The 24388-nt window shown below is 41.1% G+C and overlaps 1 long non-coding RNA gene across 1 annotated transcript in view; it reads right to left on the bottom strand.

Annotated features, from left to right (window-relative positions):
• Positions 1 to 24042, bottom strand: part of LOC116222180 — a 45859-nt gene extending 21817 nt beyond the window's left edge. Inside the window, exons 1-2 of the long non-coding RNA XR_004164511.2 lie at positions 23971 to 24042; positions 23680 to 23747 (exon numbers count right to left, since the gene is read on the bottom strand). This is a non-coding gene — a long non-coding RNA (uncharacterized LOC116222180). The remainder of the gene's footprint in view (positions 1 to 23679; positions 23748 to 23970) is intronic.
• Between the last annotated feature and the right edge of the window lie 346 nt (positions 24043 to 24388).

The raw sequence follows: 24388 nt of genomic DNA, 5'->3' as shown, positions 1-24388 counted from the left end.
TTACATTATCCTGTATTACCTCGTATATTGTATCAATGTATAGGCTACCCCTCCATTTCAATTGGATTTTCAAAAAGTTTTGTCTGTCCACTTTCAGTAGCTGACTGGAAGTAAGAAGACGATGGGTCACTCAGAGGACCTTACCCATTATCTGAAGAGTCTCAAGTCGTTTTAAGTGAGACATCATGGAGTCGGCATTTCTTCACAGTTATTCTTCCCTTCACTGTCAGGATCATAGCCAATCCCGAGACCTTTTCATTCACCTCCAGTCTGTCCTCTAGGATGCCCTGCTGAATTGATGCTGGCACGTAAGAGATGAAAGGACTTAAATGCAACCGTGTCTGGTGGAAAGCAGAAAGCGTCTACACACAGTGTTGGAGCCATATTGAAAGCTTTTTGAATTTAGATAAGAAAACCTGTTAGAGATATTTTGCGTTAGCTTATGATATCTTGACATAAGAAATATTAATATTAAATACAAACATGAAATATGAAATATGAATATGAAAATTGTTTATTTACCTTTGATTGTGTATCCCAAAGGAGACTGAGATGTGTTACTTGATGACTGTGTGTGACGTATATTATGCTCCTGGGTTCTGCATCACTAGGACGCCGATAGGTAGCCTTTAATTAGGTAATTGTTTGTTTGTGGATTAGATGGCGGAGAGCAAGAGTTCCGACCATTTTTTATTTTGTTTTAGTCAACTGGAGTTTCAAACCTCATGAATTACTTGTCAGTTATTTTGAACCGCCTACATCTCAGTACTTGCTCATCCGTGCGACAAATGTGTGTCTGCAACTCCCCACTCAACCTTCGGTGGCTAAATGGAATAATGTAATACTGCCTGGATTAGCCATATACATAGACACATGTAAGTCTGCAGAGACAGTTGCAGACTGCCGGACAGACTGAGGGAGTTGAACCCCTACAGATCTTACACAAGGGATTTCAATGTATTACGATATACAAAGGGTGTGTGTGTTATTGGCATGCTCAGCCCACTGTCTAGTGTCACTGACCTCACATTTTCGCACTTGAATAGAAGCCATTAACCAAAAGATATGCACTTACTTACAAGTTTTTTGCCAGCCAAAACGTTTTCCAATAAATGGAACTGATACGTTCTTTCTGATAAGTTTATTCCCAGGAGGAATTGAATACCTGACTTTGACACGGCCTTGGTCTAGTGACAAGTCTAGTATAATCAGCACACATTTCATTGTGATCAAAAATAGACCATGACCATGAATACTGCAAGTCAAAGCCTAAAACATTTGACATTATTTTTTTACATTAAGAGCAGCAACCCATGGCGAAGATCTAACAGTGACAACAATATATAATGCAAAACAAGAAGACACACAAAATACTGGTGCAGCCAAGATTAAAATGCATAAGCCCCCCTCAGAACAAGCTCTTCTTTTTCCAAGCTGTTCACCAACAAAGGATTAGGGGTGTAAGAAAGTGTGCAAATAATGCCTGAAGATTTCCAGTTGCCAGTCTCTCTAATTAGTTAAATGGCACAAATGCCTTCTGTTGAAATGTGCTAACAAGCAGATTATAAAACAAGGACGACCAAACAAATGAGAGAAAAAATGTCCAAGCAGCCTTGTGATGTGTTTACTCCTCCAATTACTGGCTGTGTCGAAGGAGCGGGATCATTCAGTGGCAGCAATGTTCGGTGTCCAGGATAGGAACTACCTGCAAATGTCTCCCTGCAGAGTTTGAGGGATGTGTTTGCGTGTGCTGAAGACAAGCATACAAGTTTATTTGTTATGTAATATAGGTTTGGGGGAAAAAACTGTGTGTGTGTGTGTGTGTGTGTGTGTGTGTGTGTGTGTGTGTGTGTGTGTGTGTGTGTGTGTGTGTGTGCGTGTGTGATTATGCTGTATATATTTCGATGTCACTACATTATGAAGTGATCTGTTGGCAAAGTGATTAAGATTTGGTGCAAGAGTAAGTTGTTGTTTTTTTATTCAGAGACTTTTAATGTTGAACATTTTAATGTTCTTTTTTATTTAACCCCGAGGCTATTGTGCCTGACAGATGGTTCAGACACATGGAGAGGCAGAAGTATAATAGATTGTTGTCTAAAAGCATCCCTTGTCATAAGAAATACAGAAAATGTAACAGAATAATAACAAGCAGAATATGTTAATGCTTAATACCTAATTAATGGTAGAACAGTTTAAATCAGTTTAATTGGCAAAAATTATACTGTCACCACTGACAGGAAACAAAAAAGGATTACTGCAAGTTTTTGACAAGTTTATACATAAATGGGTTTATAGTGCACACTTACAATTGATTAGAGTTTCAATGTTTTGTGGTTTAATCTCTGGATTGATCAGTTACAAATAGCACAACTGCAGACAGCTAGTAAAAGTAGAACAAATATGTGTTGCTTCAGGAAACATCTGTAGCCAATATTTCTGGATTTGAAAGCAATGGATGGAGGTCAAATTAATTTAAGGAATTTCTCTTTTAAAGTGTTGCAGAAACTTGGACCCCACTTCAGTACAATGTACACATTTTATACAGGTGGTCCCTTCAAAATTTCACTTTGTTAGGGTCAGGTGCTTACTGTCACATGATAAGTACACTGAAGTGACCCCATAGGTACACTGTACATTAGATTGCACTGTACCTTAAATTGTAGCCGGTTAGATTTGCTTTATCAATAGAAGAGGTGTCAGTTGATGAAATACATTCATTTCATTGTCAAAATCTCCAGAACTAACATTTCAATATTTAGCAAAAACCTTTCTACCCACTGTGAGCATGCCAGATGACCCCAAACAACACTTATGATGCTTATCCCATAAACACACCTCAAGCTGTCATTGCTGAACAGGCAGGTGAGGACAGGGAGTCACTGGATACAGTGCCACTAGAACCTACTTTACCAAAGGGAGGCTGAAGACAGATACAAAACTTTCTATTTTAATATTATTCAGACTTCTAAATAAGGTTTTAGTTCATTTTCAGTGTTGCTCAGAAATGTCATTGTGACATTCACTCATACTTTGCAAAGACAAATGTCAGAGAGAACATTTGTAATATCTAGGTCTAGACTTCAGAACTGGAGGGCTAGCTGAAGGCTTCAGAGATAGGTCCTAATTGCTGGACTCATCTGAGGATTTTTCACCAGCTCAAGGAACCTTCAAAAATTCATAAACTTCATCTCTAGCTGGAAAAGATCAGAAATTAGAGCAATCCTCTCATCTCGTTGGCTCTTTTCATGCCCAAGTTGCCTCTGCATCCTCCTCCTCCACCTTCATCTCCTCTCCCCTGTCAAGAGCGGCCTTTTGCTTCTTTGTTCTTCCCTGGTTCAAAAAACTCACCCCCCAAGAGAGGCTTCAGCTGGAGCATTGCTGCAAGCAATAACTCAAACTTTTTCAATAACATCAACCTCTCCCATCCTGAGAGACATGCCAACATATATTGCTCGGAGATCTAAGGCTCTGCTTTTCTGAGTAAACAAGTATGATGTGTGTGTGTGTGTGTGTGTGTGTGTGTGTGTTTTTCCAATTTCTTCTCATGCACTCGAGGGTAGTTTATATCAAGCTAAATGCACCCATCAGGCCAGTGCAGAATAAGTGACATGCCGGCATGGGGAGGAAACAGACAAGGTCTCATTTTGCTTGAATATACACTAGAGAAGACGCGACTAGAGGATGTTCCTGGCTCGCCTCTGTGAGACCACACATCCATGGCAGGGGCCTCTCTCGACGCTTCTTTGAGCACTCGGGGATTGTGCAGCCAACTGTCTGCACGCAACAACAGCGTCTCCCTCTCCAAGTCTGGACATCCGCAACCCAACCAAATCTCCTCTGCCTTGATTAGCTGTGCCAGTGGAGTTGGTAGTGTGCACACAACTGTGTCGAAACCCATTACCACAGAGCAACATAGCTTTCTCCCCCAGAAGGCAAGGCTTCTCCAGTTTATTTTTTTTTTCATTTTTTTTTTTTCACCTCCCCTCAACCCATGCTGTCGGAAGCAAGCTGTCTTGTCTGGTTCACTCCATCCACTCATTTGTAGCAGCGCTGGAGAAAAGCAGCAATTCCATAGATAGTTTATTCCTCTTTTTGTTGGGGATCGGAGGATTTTCAAGCTGTTGCTGGGGTGTCGTACGGACACGGGCAATGCAGTTGGCCATATTTTCATTCATGAGAGTCAGAAGGATGTGCGCAAATTTGGCCGGCTCACTTTGATGTCAGACATCTTTTGCAGCAGCAGCAGCAGCAGCAGCAGCAGCAGCAGCAGTCATTTGTCCCAGATTCGCCTCTGTGTGAGAATTAAATGAAGTGAAATTCTAACACATGCATGCATGCAAACTCGCACATTCACATACACATACACGCACACACACACACACACACACACACACTCTTACATGCAAACACACACACACGCATGCACACACGCACACACACACACACACACACACACACCCCTCTAGTATAAGCAGTAATAGTATGTCATTTCCGTGTATTTCTGCTTCCCCTGAAGGGGCCAGTGTGAATGAGAGATAACTATTAGGATAGTGTTTGTGACCAGGGTGGTGTCTCTGTAACACACCATACTCTTTCCTTTGGGGAAGAAGAACGGGCCCTGATAAAGGATAGTTGGCCCATCGCAGAAATCCGTGCCTTGCCGCCTGGGTGAGTCATCAAACATTTATCAGCGGGACCCGCAGGAAATAATGTCACTAGCAATCAGCGATAGGCAAAATGTTTTTAAATCCATCATTTGTTCTGTTACATCCCGGGGCACTGTCAGTGTTTTGGTTGCTTCACGGCTAAGTTTGCATTGAGCCTTCAGAATGGCTACAAATTAATCCCGACATGCAGGTACAAAAATGAAAACACATTCTTGGAGCGGTGCAAAAAACAAAACCACCGACTGCCTTTCTGTTTATGATGGACTTGGGCAAAGCTATTTTCATAAACTTTCACAGCACAACGCTCCCCTTTAACGAGCATCAGCACTAAGAACACACTGACGTGTCGTCTGTGAATGTGCAATGGCATGTTTTAAATTCACACAGCTTTTGTCTGGGGGGGAAAAAACACTTCTTTATTGCATGACTACCTTTCATGTGTAAATCCGCCTCCCACAGAGACTGTTATGTTCTCTTGGGAGGGTGGCCAAATAATTATTTGAAGTGTGATTAAATAAGGCATTCAAACACTCATCAAAAGTGAACCCTTTTTCCATTTACAGTCATCACAGCGTATTCCTGCTGTGCAGTCTTCGACAACAGATAATTTCACTCAAGTAAAGGCCTAAAACCTCTGTATAATATACTAGCATATTTAACCAAGGCTGGGGAAAGGCACCAAAAATGGTCTCTATTCATCCAGATGTTGTCTCTTTGACACAATGTTCAAGGCCAGGTTCAAGTTGCTTTCACACAGATGTTGAACATTGGTGTAGCAGCGGTCTATGAAGATACCAGAGAGTAAGTTTGATGGTATGTCACTGGTTCAGGAAGATACACCCCAAAGATGCAAATGTCCTCAGACAGTGCAAAGCGATTGTAGACATACAGTTCATCAGTATTATTATCAGAATTTGGTCAATTAAGTATAGTAGTGCTCACTCATCACGCAAACACACACACACACACACACACACACACACACACACACACACACACACACACACACACACACACACACACACACACACACGCACACACACACACACACACACACACAAAAACACTATCACAGGACTGCATGCATGGCCGTATTGAACATTTGGAAGGCTTGACATCCTGGGGAGAAAGAATCTCCCAAAGACATGCAGGGTTTTGTTTGACTGAGTGAAAGCCTGGGTCATTGGGTCATCAGGAGAGAGTAGACAGGTGATGCTACAGGGGACTGTATGTGTAGATATACTGATGCCTCTCTGGGATATCCCAAGAGGCAGTTGTCAGGGTTGGAAAGAACCAGGTGCCTAAAACACAAGAGTATCAGTGACCATAACACGAAAGGAATGGGGAGTGCATGAGATATTGGAGGTTGTGTACTATGTTTATGTTGATGAATTTGAACGCCTGGACCCAAATGCAATCTCTTTCTGCATTCCGTAGCCACTGTGCCAAGACATTTTGCGGTAAATGCACTTGTGTGGCGCTGCATTTATTTTTCTGCCTGGTGAAATTATTTGAATAGAAATAGAATATGTCGCCACACCTATATCCAAAATCCATGTCTCGGCGGAATCTTTCATTAATCTAGTTTAATTTAAAGACAAACGCCCGGGCAGAATAGGCCATTTTCAGACCCTTTGTTAACAGCTCAATAGGGTACTACTGTCAGCCGTATGACCCCCTCCTTAATTGTACGAATGCCCAGGACACAGAAGTACCAACAGTATTTAATTATAAAAATAACTTTATTTGTAAAAAAGGTTGAAGATAATTTATATCTTTAAAAGCAGTCTTTCAATCAATTAAATGTCCACAAGGAAAATCAAGTAGCGAGCTGACAGCCAGCTGGGGTCCAATTGCAGTCAAATAAAGGCTGACATCTGTCCAGTGTGGATCGCTTGTTGTGTCGTCATGGGCGACGCCCTCTTCAGATGATGGGCTTCTCCGGGGATTCCCAATGACGTCAGTCACCGCCTCTCGGAGCAAGCAGTCCATGCACCACAATAAAATAAATAGTTAAAAACTCAGGCAATGCAATAAACAGCGCAATGGGGTTTAGATGGAAACAAATACTTCCCTTCACGTTGGATATCGTGAGCGTTGGAGTATTTGCCACTTTGGCTTCTCTTGGTTCTGACTTCTGTCAGTGGAATCCTTGCGGTCCCAACCCGGAAATGGCCACCAGCAGACCTCGGATAGTCAGGCAAAGGATCAACGTACCGCAGGCCACGTACACAGTAATAATGGCATGTAAAAATAGGAAGCAAAGCTTACGTTCCTTTGCTCGGGAATTGTGAGCATTGATCATTCAAATACAGCTCTCCGTGACGATAGCGTGTTCTGGGCTGCTTCCATCCGTTGCAGCTCAATTCATTCATTCATTCATTCATTCATTAATTCATTCATTCCGTCCGTCCGTCCGTCCGTCCGTCCGTCTGTCTGTCTGTCTGTCCGTCCGTCCGTCCGTTCGTCACGGTTTCGCTGTCCCCGCCGGGCCTCCATTAATCCAACAGCTTCCTGTTTATATACCCCACCTCCTTGCCCTCGCTCCCGTCGATAGGTAGGTTACTAATGGTCCAGGTATGTGTCCAGGTTCAAGCAATAAAGCAATCAGTGAGCCCCAAGGGGAAGTCTGTGTGGTGAACAGTGTTCTATGCAATTTCACACGGTGCACATTAATGGAGGATCACAGTACACACAGTGAATACAAAAGGGTGATACATTTCATAAGCACAGCACTCAAAAAGGCACAGCACACAATAATCACAGCAAGCTAGATACACACTAAACCATTCACCTAGTCCCAATATGCTGACACTACTGTCTCCAGGGCCTAGATTTACAGATTCAACTTTTGCATCACAGCCTTCTTTTTGCTTATGACAGCAGGTCTGTTCTCATTGGTAATGGGCTTGACTGTCTGCTTACAAACCACATGAGCAGCAGCAACCGTTTCGTCAGTCAGAAAATAACTATTAACAGTGTTTGAAATGTCACATAGTGCAAACCAGAGCCTGTCAAAACAATGGTATTGGTACATACTGTCAAAACAAGTTACGGGCCACTCAACTCATTTTTGTTTTGATAGTACCTAAAATATAATTTATTTACCTCAGTTGGCTCTGTACTTTACGGGACAAAGGGTCAGAATGCTGTGCAGTACCCTTCAACGCAAAGCGGAACACCTGGTCACCCTATATGGGGGGCACCATGTTTTAAACGACATTTTAGCCACAACTCTATGTTAAAAATATTCTATTTAATGTATTTATTTATGCGTCACGTCCTTTTTGAGTCAGTGGGCGTGACGCCACTAAGTGTCTTTCACAGCTGGCTTAGGCTCAAATGCCTTCCCCTCAAAAAAAGTGCAAATGCCTGTATTACCATTGCTCCTGTGGGCTTATCACTTCTACATTCATTATTCATTAGCACTGTGGACACTCATGAATGTTAAGGATTTAGTAGGGACTTTGCACACGGAATTTAATTACACTAGGCCTCACAGTCAGCTGATTTTAGTGTTTCACACCTTTTTATTTTGCCATGCTTGGACAGTATCGTCTCAGTAGTAAATAGCCTACTAATTATTTCTGATGCATTCTACCGTATGTCATTATATCATGTCTTACCACTGGAGTCACCAAATCGCAAGCAACAGTAAAAGTGATCATATGGTTCTCAAGTCAAGTTCTCAAGTACATTCTGATATTCTGTTTGAGAGACATTTTGAAGCTCTCAACAAAGGCCTAGATAACTTCCTACTCTGTTTTCCAAGACTTTATCCATTGCAAATTGGTGTATTGTTTTGTATTTTGTTAATACCCCTGAGAGCAGACACATTGACATTGTTGAATTTCAACTGAAAACATTCTATGTGCTGTCACCTGAACCAATCTGCCCTCTGATCAGTAGTACTGAATATAAATGCACATGTTCACTTGTATTGCTCATTGCCAGACTATAATACAACAACTGAGCCATGGATAGGCCTACATGTCCTCTCTGTGGTCTGAAGCAATGGAATTGCATGATTATATGAAACCTACATGTCCAGTCATTTGTATTTATTTTAGAGAGCAGAGTTCTGAGTTCTAGCCTCAACTTGGTTGTGCATATATACAAACACAAGATAAATGTGATGGTATCCACAGTAATAACAATAAATAATGTATGGAAGAAATTATATTTGTGGTGATATTTTGTGAAGTATCATTTTTATGGCACACAATGTAATCTAAGTACCCTAATAACAGGGGCTTTTCTTTAATGCGTCGTTGTCTAACCACCGTCGCAATATCTATTATTACAACCGAAATCGCAATCACAAAAATGGTGGCAAAGTTGGTTGGTTGGAACTACTGCTCGCAACCAGTCTGTAGAAGCACCATCCCTGGGAAGTTCACAACGTTTTAATTGCATTAGTTTGACAAGATTGACCATCTCCCTGCCTACCTAATTTCGCTTACCATAAATAAAAAAAATAATACTCATTCTTCTTGAACAGGGGCGTAGCCAGGACATTATTTCTGGGGGGGCCAGCTCTGGCCAGTCATTTATTTAGGGTGGCACAATGGATTGAACCTTCTTATGGACACTAATGATGTCTTATTGATAATCCCATGTTATTGGAATGGGTGCTTAGATAATGTGCGAGTGCGATGTGTCATGATTATGTGAGGGGGTTCGGGACCTTAACACGAGACGGGGATGTTTTTAGTGCAAGTGACAGACACAATATGAATTGTCATTTTAGGCGATAATTTATTTAGGTAAACTGTAGCATTTTAAGTGCAATATTCCATTCATTTGCGATAATATATACATATTTATATATGTATATATAAAGAGAAAGAAAAGCAAAAACATTACATCACACACACATGTCCCATAATACATAAAAAAAAATATCAACAATATGTACAATGTACATTGAACAGTATCACTACAAATAGTGAACAATATCACTAGCTTACTACATCAAATAGATTGTGGTGCTGAATGAAAACAGAGCACTGACAAACCAGGTCTATAAGGGGCACTCTTTGTTTGTGTGTGTGTGTGCGTGTGCGTGTGCGTGTGCGTGTGAGTGTAGATCCATGTAAATCATTTTACATAATTGTCATTTTTGTTTGTTAGAGGTAGAGTCTTCACTTATGGAGTATTCTAACCAGGGGTGGACTGCATACCACTCACCCTTGAAGCTCCTGTTTTAGTCTTCCTGGAGTGTCTTGGGGAAATTTAGTTGAGGTTGCGCTGGAGCTTCACCACTGGACTTGGAAATGTCTGTAAAACACCAAAGAATCCCATTAGTATCAGCTTTTAACATAAGTGCTATCCACTTCCAATTACATGTTGTTCTTTTGTTGTTTTTTAAGACTAAACATGCAATCATTAACATTTTACAGATTGAATAAATATATGTTCATATGGCCAGCCTTAAAATTATTTTTGTTTGCCATAAACCGACCGACCCTGTCCCATTCTTCAGCTACGCGTGCTGGCAAAAAAAAGCATGGATTTTCCTGTCTCCCCCTGAGGCACTTATCCTTTTCATTGTGTCATCTTTAAAGAAAAGTTTTACACAACATTAACTATAGACTGCTTTTATTTCAATTTCAAGTGTAAACTAGCGACAGTGTGTTATCTATGACTAAGTGACACCTGGGAATGGACTTAAGCTAACTAGCTAGCGCTAGCTCGCTAGCTAGAGATAATCTTACAAGTTTGCAAAAATACCAGCAGCAGCCTAACTCAACTCACTCTGCCACAATTCCTCAATGTTGACACATTCTTACACATTCAATTGAGTGTGAAGATAACTTTATGATCTTATCATTTCAATGATCCTTTCAAGTATCACCAACTTACTCACCTGTTAGTTACAGTGGTATCCAGTGGTTAGCTGCTAGTCTCCATTGAAGCGCTGTCAGAATGCAGGCACGTTGGTTTGTGTCTTGCGCTGTTGATGGGGGCGTGGCCCAACATGTTGCGAATATGGGGCTTGTAGCTTAGTGACAAATGACAATATAAGACGACTTGATAAAAAAAATACGAATTCATTTATTTCAGCTTTATACCGTTTCTGTTCAGGTGGGTTTTTATTTATTTTTTTGTTTTTTTTGCCGTGCTGTGAGGTTGGGGGGGCCGGCAGGGTGGCCATTCTCTGACCAATGGTGGCCGTGGCCCCCCCTGGCCACCAAGTGGCCACGCCCCTGTTCTTGAAGCATTAACATAACTGTAAACAATTACAAACAGATTATCTGTGGGAAGTCACGCTGAAAGATGTACCAAACGGCCACACCAAGATTTGAATCGTTAGCTTTGAGAGAAAAATGAAGAACAATAACCTGGTAATGGATCTTACCATGAAGCCACTTTGTGTGTGCAGGTAGCTGATAGATGGTGACAGCAGGCTATAATTAATAAAATACTGAGACAGCATCAACTTTTCTTACACTCATACGTTAGTGCTTAGTATGAGGTTGCTACATAAGCTGCTCCAGTAAATGTGAAGGACACATTTTTACCCTCTACATGCGGTGTTACGTCATTAACAACGCTGTTGATATGAACAACCGAATTGGTGATTTGCGACGCAGCTACTATGGTGTTTCAGCCAGACTACCACCACGGTTCTTGAGGGACTTCCATCATTCTTTCAAAAAAAGCACCCCAGGATTTTTTAGTCAGTCTTCTAGTATCTGTGATAGATATTTACATGCCTCCCACAGATGGTTGTGTGTGTAGCCCTTCAGCTTTATTTAACTGGTTATTTTGACTGGCTTTTAAATAGAGAAGACACCATCTTCCAATAACTATTGTGGGCTGGGAATTGAAAATCCTTCTGCGTCCACAAAGACACCTTCAGAGCATAAAACAACTCTTTACTGCTGGGAAAAAAATACTTTGTAATGGTGGTCAAGGGATGGGGTTCTTGGTTGTGGAGACAGTTCATGCCTTCAGCTGTCAGGAATAACCTTTCATTCCAAAGAAAGCAGGACTGTAGCCAGCGCCCATTTTGCAACTACACACATATAAATACATACCTACTGTATGGCTTTCACACTTAAGCATGCAGTGCGGGTTTCATTTTAATGTTTGCATGCGGTGCTCATATGTATGCTTAGTGTGTTCGGTCTAGTGAAATAGGCTTGCGCCATGACCGCTTCTATCACACAGCCACTAAAACTCTACTAAGCGAATCAAAGCCCAGTAGCCTAATTTTGTTTTCTTACAAAGTGATATTCCAATGCGAGACATATTCTCCAACATTAATGTAATTTATGCAACACGGTGCTATATTGATCATATACTTATTTCTTTTTTGTATGTCTGCTCTGTGATTTGTTGTATTTGTGTTGAATTGTCTAGTATTTGCAGTTTTGTTGGCTATTTGCATTGCTCTCTGATGCTCTTTTTTTTTCAAATACGAGTGGATCTTTGCTGATATTGTGTTTGAAAATGTTGTATTATTTATTCATGCCTCATTGAAGAAGGCCTATGTAAATAATTTCACTTCACTGCATACAGTCTGTATAATGTAAATATAAAGTTCTTGAATTGCATACAAAGCCTTCAGAGAGTGAACAGAAACAATGGTTTCCAATGCTTCTTTGTTACTGAGAGCACAGCATGATGTTCATTTGACCTGCTAAGAGAGGAAAGGCGAGGGAAGCCAAGAGCATGTGTGATTGATTAGTGCTCCGAGCCTGAAATCATTATGAAATGTTTGGGGTCACTTCACTCAAAACCTACATCTTTAATGCATAACAGCTGCATTTATAATTTATCATAAATGCTGCCGTTATTAATGTTAGCACTTACAAAGAGAATACATGCTGTAACCTTCTATGGCTCAAGGAAACGTGAGAGGCACAATTCATTTGATGAAATGGGTGTGCGGGATAATTAGTTTTATATCACACTGAGGCCAGGCCACACAATCTCATTGGTTTGAAAGTCTTCAAAGTGTTTTTCATGTCTTATAACCACACTTTTCTTTCACCTAGCACTCTACCTGTGCACCCACCACATATTATGTTTAAGTTCTATTATGCTTATTGATAATCTGCTATATGATAAAACCATATGATCTATTGCATTACTAATATTGTTTATGGTGAACTTTAAGGTGTATGTGTGTGAGACCATTTGATGAGACGGTTCCATCTAAACTGGTAGTGAAGTAAGCACGTGCACACCAAAAACTCACAGAGATAGAACTGCTACCATGGTGAACCAGCGGAACAAACAAGAAGAATGAACCTTCATACAACAATTTTTCACAATTTCTCACTCTCCGCCATGGCTATTCTGACACAATATCTTTTCAAGTGTCTGATATGAACACCATAATAACTGATGTGTTATCTTGATGGAAAGGTGCAGTGGTCATTTAGGCACAGCAGTTGGTTTTGGCAAGACAATTAGTGGGCACTGGCTAGTTGTACCGGCAAATTGCCCGTATTGTTTCTCAGTTGTATATACCCACAATTCTGTCACAGTACCACATTATACCATTTGGGACTAATGGGACAATTCATTCAAACCATTTTGTATTAGTATTTAACTGATTGTCATTGTCACGGCCATTGGATTACAAGCGGGCGGTCCAGAATTTACAAGGCAAATTCCAACAGAGAACAGAAATTCTGTCAGAAGTTAGAGCACTCGTACAGCTCTCTCTTGAAATAGCATTGCCTGATGTAAGGAGTTTAAAGGGTATCTCATTGCTCTGTCTCTCATCAGAAGCAAGCAATCCACACAGACAGTCCCAGTTTGATCATCCAAGCTTAAACCAAATCTAAATATTTGTGTTAGTTATATGCCCTTTTACTATTTAATCTATTATCATCCTTTTTCTACAGTCTGACAGACAGCTTTCTTGTCCATGACATCAGTAATAGGTCGTCTTTGGCCCTCTCTAGAAACAAAGTGTAGAGATTATAAAATAGCAGTACTGTTATTCAAGTGACCTTGTAAAGATGTTCCCAATTCACAGTGTTTCATGGTTCTCTTCGCATGCGTACTTTACTGCATGGTGTCCTTGTGTGTCTGTGTGTGAGTGTTTGTGTATGATTGTGTGTGTCCGTGTGCGTGTGTGTGTTGGAGACGTGCCTTCAAAAATAACTTCTCCCTTGCACAGCAGCTGTCCTGAATGGCTTCCTTGTGGCCAGTGCCTGATTGGCTGTACGTGCCATTATGATAATCCATTTTCCTGTGATGAGTGTCCCTGCCGGGAGGACGATGAGTTTCATTACCTCTGTGAATTAGCCATTCTGCATCCTAGGTATTGGTTGACATTTGAAGTTTATTATTCTGGTGCAAGTAATAACTGAAGTCACCGAGCTAATAATTTATAATGTTCCGCGGGATTTCGCTGTGGAGCTTGTGTCAAAGCAGGGAAATAGAGGCCTGGAGGGTTGTCAAAATGATTTTCATTTCTTCTTTCTTTCTCGTTTATTTTTTTTTAACATCACCTACATTAGTGTTGTGGTCAAGACAAGCAAGATAAGTCAGGAGGGGAGACTCATTATTTAGCTGTCTGTCAGGAAAAGTCCAATAAGCCTTTCCTATTTGTCTATGTAAACTTGTCAAAGAACTGATGATGAGGCGGCCATAGCTGTTAATTTATTCCAGGCATTTAATTTGGCATGGAGTTAAAGCCTACATACTACAGGGTGATTTGATATTGGTTTCATATTGTCATTTGCATCATTTTCAAACGTTTACCCTATGTGAAGATGTTTAGTTGCCATAATTAAGACCCAGCTAAATGCGTATAGTATACTATTATATAATGTTGCCGTTTATTGTGAGATGAAGTTTGTGATGTGCTTAACACCAAGTACATTAGTGGCAGTGGAATAAATAAGCAATAACAGCAACCATGTAAAAATAGCCATAACATGCAGTCAGGACCACTTTTTCCAAATATGAAAGTTTATTGACAGTCTGAATATGTGTACTTAATCCTGGCAGGGTGCTTCTATTTCAGGCAAACTCCCTCCTTGGGCATGCTGTCAAGCAGAGAGAGGCACTTACTTCCCCTGAGGCAACCGAACAGAGCCAACAGTAGCCATCATGAAACAGCAATAACATGTACATGTAAATAATTATAATATGTGCACGTATGAATGAACACTTCAGGAGAATATTAAACGTGTTTAACAGTTAAAATGCAGTTTTTTTTTAGAAAATGAATATGACTGTAGATACCAGAGGTACAACCTTGATGTTTGCTGAGAAAATCTGGAAAGGCTGCAAGTTAAAGAGACAAGTGGGGAAGCTGGGGCTGGAGCTGAATGCTTACCATTGAATTACGAGGACAATGGACGTGAACGAAGTTCTTTTGTGTACAGAACTTCTTACTTCACTGGGGACCTCCGTACCTCAGTGACCTTTGATAATATTAAGTGCACAAATACATCTTATACCCGCAAAATATGTATATGATGCAAAAATCATTGCATCACTGGTTCCCTTTTGGTATTCATTTACTTCCTATTTAGGGTTTTACATGGAACATAGCATCGTTGTGAATTTGAATGTCCATTCTATTGTTTCTAATTACATGGTGTTTATGTAGTTGCTATGAAGCCATGAAATTGAAAGACAGCAGATGAGTGAATGACAGTAGATCTGTCCTAAAAGACTGCCCTGTTATGTGTTGTTGTTTTGTCATCTGTCCCATGTTTACACTAAACACTGAAGCATGAAAAATGCACTCTGTGCGCTAATCATAATAACGTGTGAGCAACACTCGACGCATTATGATTGGTGGTGCACTTCAAAGACTAGGCTAATAAAGGAAGACAACTTGAGTCACTCTGGCTCTCCCCCACCATCTTGCGAACTGTGTTGTTGTCACAAGCCTTCTGCATTCCTCACACCTGACTGACGTTTGGTCTCTAAAACTTCTCTCCCTCCTCATCCTTTTTCCCTCTGGCGTTTTGGGAGGTGTTCTTTTTTCACCCATCGCTTCTCTCTCTCTCTTTCTTTTCTCTTTCCTCCCTGTTCCCCCCTGTCGTTTCATGTACAGCTTTGTGCTCTCCCCAGCCCCAGTGAACCAACATTCACTCTGACCTTCCACACTCCATCTAGCCTTCAAAGTGGGATCGGGCTTGTCAGTTAGATCCCTCCGAGGGATTGGGGAGTTAAGAGAAGCCTCTTGCTTTTGACATCAGGGTTGTATAACCCATCTCAAATTAAAAAGGATGTCCAAGCTCAGGCGAAGAGAAAAGAGGAGTTTTCTTTACATGTGGTGCCAGCTTCCATCAAGCAGCTAATGCAGAGGGGAACCTCTTGTGAGGAGAGACCAGAGCTGGCTGTTCATCAATAACATGGAGGTGGTTATGAGGCAGAACGGATGGAGGTGATTGACTCTTGCAGTTCAACCTTGTGTGTGTGTGTGTGTGTCTGTGTGTGTGTGTGTGTGTGTGTGTGTGTGTGTGTGTGTGTGTGTGTGTGTGTGTGTGTGTGTGTGTGTGTGTCTGTGTGTGTGTGTGTGTAGGTGCGCAACCACTTGGTTTTTTCTCAGCAGAGAAAATATCACCACTGACCTCCCGGTTCATGGTCTCTAACTTCAGATTGAGTTCACGGATGACAAAGAAAAATCACATTTCTGCTGACTGGCGAGCACACAACAAACCCCAGAAACACACATTTGACCAGTTCCTTCCAGCTCTGGTTGCATACAAATACCTGTCCAGAGGACCACAGAGTAGTCTGCATTAACATGTTCCATTACTGAGGAAAAAATTGTCTTACAAAATGTATTCCAAAACAGATTACAGAATACTCAAGGTGAGTAACACATTCTAAATATTTAGGATTACATCAGCATTGTCTTCCATGTTATTAGCTGTGGTCGACAGTTATCGTATGTCAGACGTTGAGGTTGTAAGACCCATCACCAACACCAACCCCACACACCCCACCAACAACAACAACAGCTCCCCTTTACAGTTAGGAAAGATACTGTAGATTGATAGGGATTATTATTATCATTATTATTTGCCAATTAGGCAAACAGCTATAACAACTATAACAGGCCTAAAGAAAGGATACACCAGGCAATTAAACATGAACCACTTTTGTAGGCTGACCTCTAACAAATCAGATTTTATTTAAAAGCATTATTATGCAGCGAATAAAGAGGTTAATGACATCATTCTACTGTGACAGTTGCACCTGGTTTCTCACATTTGATAAATAGGAAGACATTATGACATGGCGTCTCAAAGCGAGTTTTCTGAGACAAGCCTATTCATGTATTTTGGAATGTGGTGTGAAATAATATGACGAAGATCCTGAATTCAAATTTCTCACAAGTAAGGTAGATATCTCTTCAGGTTTAAATCCTAGTAATTTAAACCGTTTAAAAAAAACTGACTTAACATTTGGAACATCTAGAATCTTGCCCAATCATGTTTCAAATTGTATCTTAAAGCAACAGTATGCTACAATTTTCCACTTTTTAAGTATTTTTTTATAAGCAACTAGTAGGACCTACTGGTATCATCTTCAAATGTATTTTCATGGTGTATGGCCATATGAAGGACAGATAAACACACCTGTCATTCCAACTAGTCACCTTTATGCACTATGCATTTCTGTGGGCTGGGTTGGACCACCCTGTGATAATTAAAAAAAAAAAACGTTCACAGCATGACATTGCCAAAAGACATGAGTTAGCATGTTAGCAAACCTTTTATCAATGCCAACTGTGTTGTTGGTGGTGTTGTTAAGCCTTTTCAGTAGTTAGATAGTTAGTATTTGACCAAAACTCCTTACTTTTGAATTTTGAGGATTTTTTTTCAGGTCATAGCAGGAACCTGTTCATAGTTAGCCTAATGCATTGTTGAATGATTGCTCTTACACAATGGATGTAAATTATTTTTCAGATATGTGTGATGGTTCATTGAAATTAGTCTATGGGCCACGTCTAGCGCCTAGTATATCTTTTCACAAACGTTGACAGCATCACAGCACACAAAATTGAAGATCATAGATCAAGTGTTGATCCAGGTGTTGCTAGTCCAAATGGCACGCTGCCAGATATCACACAAATGCTGAAATGGACCACTAACAATTGTATGAACGATACCATTAACATCATGTTATATCTGGTAGTGTGTTATCAATATGGTTCTCTGCATTCAATGAGTGTAAGAGATGGGAGATAGATAAATAGAATGATGGACCCGATGGAGCCAAAACTTTTCAAGTGAGTAAAGCTGGTCTGTTCACTGGAGCACTCTATCAAAACTTCAGTGTCATTAGCTGAACCTAAGTCTTCCTATGACCTAAGTATGTTCCAGCCTTTTGACCTTTTGGCATGCACTGATTCATGGGCGTCGCCACAATATAACTTGGGGGGGTCACGTCCCCCTCACTTAAAAAAAAAAGTCGTTTGGACCCCCCCACATTTGCCATCAAAATATTAGTGCGTGACTGGTCTACTAGTCCAGCGTTCTTTCCATTGCTTCACAATCAAATCCGTTCCACTTTATCAGTAGGGGGAATACCCATAGCAATATAAATCCACTCCGCGTTTTCCTGGTTTCCTACACATTACGCACCAGATTCAACTCCCATACTCTTTGATCGAAGCGTTTGATCGCGCTAGCTGTTCCACAGACGAGATGGACATAAGGTGTTTTTTTTCCGAGGAAGAGGAAAGTAAGTCAGAGTTGCCCAAGTTTTCCCTTTAGTGGCCAAAGCACCCTTATGAGACATTCTCTGGCTATAATAGCATTAAGTCACAAAGATCCTTCTGCAAACATAATGATTATAGCTAGATAAGCAAGCCATTTACCTACAACTAGCACTATGCAATACCATACTTTATTTACCCATTACGAGTGGAACAGCATTTGTTGATTTCTTTTTCTGTCCTTACTGATCGAGAGTTCAATCATCCAATCCACTAAACAACTCAAAACAAGAGTGAATACCAACATAAGAATAAACTATTTAGCAATTAGCATTTAGCAATTTTGGCAAATTTGTCATGGGCGCAACCCACATACTCAGCTCTGCTGCTCATCCCCCAAATGCATGTTCCTTACAAATGTGGCACCATTTAAAAGGGAAATAAACAGGCTTTCCAACGGTATAAGATTTATTGCCGAGAAGCATTGTTACAACAAAGAAATAATCTACCAAACACAAATTTCCGTACTTTTTGTGCTATGTTTAGTAGTCAGTAATTGCAGACCATGCCGACTCCAAGGAAAAACAATGAAAGAGAGAGATCATTTTTTATCTAAAAACATGGTAAATGCACCAGAATGCGGGAAATTGCATCTACATCTTTCAAATTTTTCGGGGGGAGAACCCCCAGACCCCCCGTCAAAATATGTCCCCCCCACTCTCAAAATGCTGGTGACGCCCTTGCACTGATTCACAATCTTCAGGTATCCAGATTCCAGGCTAATAAGACAGACATGTTCTCTGGAAGGTTCCCTAAACCCTCTAATTCCCACAGCGGCCGCTGACGGCCTGTTAGAATTCTACTATAGCGGCCGTGGCAGTGTTCTAGAATTTTATTGGGGTATAGAGGGTTAAGTGAAATGTATTAACTGCTGTTCCATGGTGACAAAGAAAAGTCTGACATTCAATCTAACTATCATCAACCTTTAGCTTTTTGATGACACAGTCCTTGTTAGCTGTTAAGTTAGCAAATTACCAAGTTATGTTTAGTACAAACACTACACACTAACTTTCTACATATACCATGTGATGTTTACTGTGATATAGATGTGACAAATGTTGTCAGACAAATATTTCAGTTACCTAACTGTGTTTCACTTAGCTGCGTTCACAAATAGTTTATGCATCTCACTCATTTACACCTCTTTGATATATGCGCAGACTATATTTAAAATCTGTTTAAGTCAGAGAGAGAAAGAGTTGAGATGGAGAGGTTGTGAATATAGAACTGTGCTAACATGACCTACATCCGGATCCAAATAAGGCAAAGGGTGTGCATCCATTCATTGTTATTGATTCACCAGTAAGGGGAGAGAGACTGTGTGACCTACATATGGCATTGCTGCTGCTGTGGCTGCTGCAGCAGCCGATTGGACAGTCTCGCCCCTGGCATGGCCATAACCAGCTATGATGTCACCAAGACCCGTCCATATTGTTTATTGTTCAGAAACAGTACCCTGGTAGGCTATGACTTCTGGAGTAGGCCACAGTATGAAACATGTTTAATATGGCGACACTGGTCATGATAATGTTTCCATTCATTTTAGTGCGAAACATTTCACACAACCTTGCCTGATTGGTAAACAGACAGCCTGCACGGTATCAACACCAAGTTCTCCCTAGTCTAGTTGGTAGCGTTAATCTGGAGTTTTTCTGAGGAAAGCTTATTTTTCTAGCTAGCTAACCAATATGTTGCCTATCTTTGGCTTTCCTTATTACCGTGGTTCATACTTTTAGTCTGTGAATTTCAGTGTTCTAGAGATGTCCTTATTGCTATGTCCTTATGGGTATAGTCCATGCAGCAGTGTTTATTACTATGGAACCTATTAAGTATGGTGCAGAATACTACTAATAAAAACATTACGTTTGTAGATGTAATTTTGGTCATTCTTAACCCATCGCCCCGGGACCTCACCGATTTTCAAATCCTGGTTATGGCCCTGCCCCCAGCCTCACAGATGAGCGGGGAAAGGCAGGAGGCAATCAGCCAAAACAACAATGTTATCCTTTTAAACAACAAGACTGTGTTGTAGTCTTAGTGAATACTCCCTTTGTTATGGATGTTTATTTGTAATATGCAACAGAATTTTTTTCACTTTCTGCTGATTCTCTTCAATGCTTTAAGCCTGTTCCATATCAACAGAATTAGGCCATGTTTTTGCCTCTTTTTAACTCAACGGTTTCTAGAAAACAAGAGTAACAGAAACATCAAAGCCTTGTCAAGCTATTCAATAAATAATTACAGTTGGAAGCATTCTCTTGAGCTCATTAACAATTGAAAATGATGGACTATGTCAAAGTCCATCGCCAAAGATGTTTTAATGAGGAGACAAACGAGTTGCCTTAAGGACTGATGGCTTCTGAGGAGGAATGAAAGTCGGGGAAGGTACCTTATCACGGATGCTTCCTAACCGCTTAAAAAGGGAAAAAGGGGGAGGGAAAAATAGTCTGCAATGCAAGAGCAATCCCTCTCTGCGATGATAGATTACACCGAGAGTGTTAGCTCAGTATTCACGCTATCCAAGCAAAACAATGGGAACACTCTCAGGCATGTCAACCGTAAGCCATGAGCTGAAGAGTCACCCCTGACTTAGCTTGCACAGCCAGCCTCAGCTGTTTCTCGACGTCCTCGCAGTTCATGTCTTTCCATTTCTTTTCGCTTGTTCCTTTTTTCATTTGTCAGTTTCTTTGAATTGTTCATTTACAATTTTTGAAGAATTTCCTTTCTTGTGTTTATTGCTACAGGTAATGTGAATATGATTTCTATTTCACAACACGGTACAACTGCCAACATTACGTGCCAACAGCATGTGGTAGAGAACACACAAAATTGGCTTCAGACACTGACTTCAAATTAAGGCCATTAAATAACTTGGAGAAAAACCTGACCTACGGAAGGTTATTTTTGACTCTAGAAAACAGGAACAGAAACATGCAGGGTGTTTTGTGCTAAGTTTATGTTGCACAAAAATGAATGGGTTGAAACTATCAACTAACAGTGGCAGTTCATGGCTCAGGCAACACAAGCCCCTGAAAATATTTTAGCCTACTTTGCACTACATTGCATTACATATTTGGGGAAATGGGGGAAGGTTAATTCACCTCTCATTCAACCTGTTATATGAACAAAGCATATTATTTCACAGTAGTGTGTCACCATTGTACACTCAATGCAAACACACATAACTGTGTCCAATAAAGGGATACACTAATAATAGTAAAATTATACACTAAATATAGTAATACCATCTGGCCTAAAATGAGTTGGTTTAGTCTCATCCGTGACCTCCTGTTGACACCAACACAAAAAGGCTGAGTGCTAATAATGTGTTGTGAATCTGGACACAAGTGAGAGTGCACTGTGCTCAACTTGCCACATATCACTCTGTAAATTCTTTATGAGCATTCTGCTCAGTCAGCACAGCGATTTTTTTCAACCGTGTTGTCGCTGTTTCTGATCTGTCTTTTGATAGGACATCCTCTGAGCTCAAAAGCGTGTTCTTATCAGATTGCCAGAAACATCACAGAACTCTTGGAGATACACAATTTTAGCTTGTGCTGCAAGTTGAAAATCACTTATTTTTTTCTTTTGCGATGAGTAAAAGCAATACTTCTTGGTACTCCAGGATTATGGCTGTTTCTCTCTGTGTGTGTGTGTGTGTGTGTGTGTGTGTGTTTGTGTTTGTGTGTGTGTGTGTGTGTGTGTGTGTGCTCGCTCATGCATGTGTGTGAGTGTGTGTGCATGGGTGCGTGGTAGATTTTCTTATCAAAGGGTCTCTGCTTAAAATATGAGCATACCACATGCCAGCACCGACTACTAGTCTTGCAATGGTGTGTGTGTGTGTGGGGGGGGGGGGGGTGGAAATGATGAGGATTAACAACTCTCTGTGAATTTATTCAGGTCTTTTTACCTGTTCAGCATGTTTGACAATGACTGACAACTGAATCCAAATTAGGTTATTCATCAGCATTACCTAAATCTCCTCTTTCATTTCAGATGTGCCATGCCCCCTCTGTGCTCAGATGTAGAATATGTCAGCAGGCCATTCATTTATGTCATTTTGATAAAATGTTGATTTGACCTGGCCTTTCTTGTCTAATCACCAGAATTCATTTGAGGGAGAGCCAGGCAGCATTAAACGATCAGAGCTGACAGAGAGGATCAGATAAATCCATGTGTTCAATAAACCAAAGCGCCTTTCCAGAATGCAATCATTCTTAACAGGCGCACCGCCGCTGATCCTAATCCTGAATATTTGCTTTTGCAGGCCCATGGCCTCTCTATGGCAAGCTCACTCAGCTAGGGGAGTACAGCTGATGCCTGACGCCTGACTCTGTCTCCTGTCTGTCTCCCCGACTGCTCCTTCTGCATTGACAGAAGGCAGCGAATAGTCACAGCCACCTCCTCTGTTATGATGGACAGTGTTTAGCCATCACCTGTACAGGAGTAATTACACCACTGCCCACTAATGATGCTGTAATTACACAACATCAGGACAAGAAGGTCCACCCTTGAAAATGTAAACAATGTCGTTGTAATTTCTGAATTAAACATTTCTGGACACAGAACTGTGCACATGTGCGTGATGATTTAATAAGGGTCTTTTTCTTTCGAACTATATTATTACATAGGTCACTTTTGTAAGCACAATATTGCTGCCATTGTTAGGGAGAAAAAGCTGTCTTTGATAACATGGAGATTTGTTTATTTTTTTCTGATTTATTTGCAGCGCAAAAAAAAGGATACCACAAAAGTGAGAGACGAGGAGCTGGATAGATGCAGCAATTAAATTAATCAAAAGTGATTGCACTACCAAAGCTAACAGTACAACAATCACATTTGATTAATTTAATTGCCACATCACTCCAACCCCTCTCCCCTTCATCCAGAAGAAAAGACAGCATTATACAGTGTTATCAGCTTTGTAATCTATATGGGAGAGAGAGAAAAAAAACACACACACACTCACACACACATACAGCCCTGTCATTTTAGGTTATTTCTGGCCTTTGGTAGTCCATCTTCCTGTCTGCTCTCTAATTGTATGTCTCCCTAAGGGGGGAACCATGACTGGCTCTGATGATGTGTGTGTCAGGAGGCTCTGCATATGGAGTATGCCCCGGTGCATACTGAGTCCCATTTGCAGGGGTCCTACTGTGGCATATATCAGACAAAATCGTCTCTCACTCCCCAGCCCTTTACCCTTACAGGCTTTGAGCAGCGCAGTCTGAGCGTGTGCAATGGGTTTTCAGCCAGCCACTAGGAAGTCTTCGGGGTAAGAGGGAATATAAAACTCACCGTGCACCTCATTTGATGTTTCCTGAAATTAAATTGATCTGCCAGGGATACCAGTAAACACCACACACCTGAAAAAAAAATCAATTTGACTGTGGATTAGTGCTTTGATCGAATCTAGGAGTGCCTTGCTCTAACTCTGACATAAATCAAGTCCACAACGTCCCACCTGACTTCCTATGTAGAATGGGGGATGGCTTCTTGTGCTGAGCCCCCTCCATATACACACACACCCCACACACACACCCCACCCTACCCCAAAATAAAAATTAAAATAAATAAATAAATACTTACTAAGCCTGAGTCAGCCGAGAGTGTCCTCATATTTCATCAAGTTTAGATTTATAAAGCTGAAATCGACGTCCCTCTCGGCACCTTGCTCAGTCTCAGCGCAGGACTTGGGGGGGGGGGGGGGGGGGGCTGAGTGGAGTTTCATCATCTTGACAGAGTCTGACACCTCGAGTGTGTACGGCAGGCCACCGGTCTCTGTGGCACCTCCCTGGGTGAGCAATTATGTGTGAATACCCAGCTCCGTGTCTATCCGCGTCGGCTCGCGCTCCCTTTCTCTGCGCTGACCGTCCACTGGGGAGTAGTACGGGCATTCACCACAACCTCGCTCCACTTTAATTAGCTGCACCCCCTCCCCCCACCCACTCCATCCCACGATTTAATCACAATGCCATCTCTCTCTTTTCACTCCCCCACACTTGAT

The sequence above is a fragment of the Clupea harengus genome, chromosome 10 (genome assembly GCF_900700415.2).
Source record: "Clupea harengus chromosome 10, Ch_v2.0.2, whole genome shotgun sequence".
Taxonomy (NCBI): domain Eukaryota; kingdom Metazoa; phylum Chordata; class Actinopteri; order Clupeiformes; family Clupeidae; genus Clupea; species Clupea harengus.
This window is presented reverse-complemented; position numbering and strand designations above follow the sequence as displayed.